At 47.9% G+C, this 1,306-nt stretch overlaps 1 non-coding gene across 1 annotated transcript; it reads right to left on the bottom strand.

The window, feature by feature from the left end:
• Nucleotides 1–881: 881 nt before the first annotated feature.
• Nucleotides 882–1,077, bottom strand: LOC147902368 (U2 spliceosomal RNA). The gene has a single exon (XR_015540940.1). It is a non-coding gene; the product is annotated as a U2 spliceosomal RNA (small nuclear RNA).
• Between the last annotated feature and the right edge of the window lie 229 nt (nt 1,078–1,306).

Here is a 1,306-nt window from a genome sequence, read left to right as displayed (position 1 = left end):
TGTGGGGCACGACAACGAGGCTCACCTAAGCTCAGAGGGGGCACGCAGGCCACAGAGGCAGGAGAACCACTGTTTTGGTTTATGTATAGCACTATGCTACTAGAGGGTGTCACACTGGGCATCACTTTTGTATTGTGTCCGTTGTGTGGACGAAAATATTAAATTTGTTGTCCTCTGTTTTCTAACATGTCGCACGAGGTACTCACCCAGTTTTGGTCTCGACATGGACCCATCTACGGCCATGAAAGATCTCCTCCTTTTGCTTGGCTACACATGGTGACCTTTCCATTGGACCATCTAGCAAATGAGGAGGGATGATTACCCACCACTACTGCAAATCATAGACATTGTTTATGGAGCTGTCCTTTAGCACAGAGGATCTAGTCATTGTTAGGGTATGACACATTCAACGATTGTTTACATGAGGGATGGCAGCCTGGCTAACAAAGGGCAACATGCCCTCTCCATACAGATGATATCCCTCGATTGCCACAGAAGCACAGTACTGATATCAGCCTTTCTTCTCAACACAACCAGCGTCGTCAGCCATCTACAGACACTAGTTGCAGCACTCACCCAAATTTGGTCTCCGCTGTGGACCAACCTCCGGCCATGAAAGATATCCCTTTTGCTTGGCTATCAGCATAGCCCCATCTGCTGAATGGAACTAGAATCGACTGCCCTTCCTTGCTTCCACTGTGACAAAACAAGATTTAACAGATGCCTATGCTGTGATATAGATATACGATACTTATATTTCCAGATTTGGGCTCTGCGCAAAACCTTAACAAGCGGAGTTGGCAACTTCGAAAACGTCCTTGACGTTGACAGCTCCATATTGGAAATTTCGATTGGACTCCCCCCCTCGGAGGGGGAGGGAGACGGGGTGCGCCAGGCCTCTTACGTAGTGCAAGACAGAGGCGACGCGAGCAGTCCCGGGCAGCAAGCTGCCGGATGGGACTGCCCCCAGAAAGAAATTAGGTTAATATCATGTGACCCGATGGGTCATGTATCAGATATTAAACTGATAAGAACAGATACTACACTCGATCTTAGCCTAAAGATCGAGAAAGGTATGAGAAGCAGTCAGGCGCAGGCTGCCATAAGACTGCCCTCCCCTCACCCCCTTTTGCATTGCTGCGTATGGGATTTTGTCATCGTCCCATGCCACATGTCCACCATCTATTGCATGCATCCCCTTTCCTTACCAACCACTCTACGATTAACAATGGGTATGTATTCTCAATCTAGTAAAGGCATCTCTTCTTTGGATGCCTTATCTTAAGGTTCATTTGTGTGGTCTAGT

This window comes from Dipteris shenzhenensis, chromosome 4 (assembly GCF_047967505.1).
Source record: "Dipteris shenzhenensis isolate YYH24624 ecotype China chromosome 4, Dip_SZ_1.0, whole genome shotgun sequence".
NCBI lineage: Eukaryota > Viridiplantae > Streptophyta > Polypodiopsida > Gleicheniales > Dipteridaceae > Dipteris > Dipteris shenzhenensis.
Note: the sequence above shows the minus strand (reverse complement) of the source record. Positions and strands in the feature narration are given on the sequence as shown.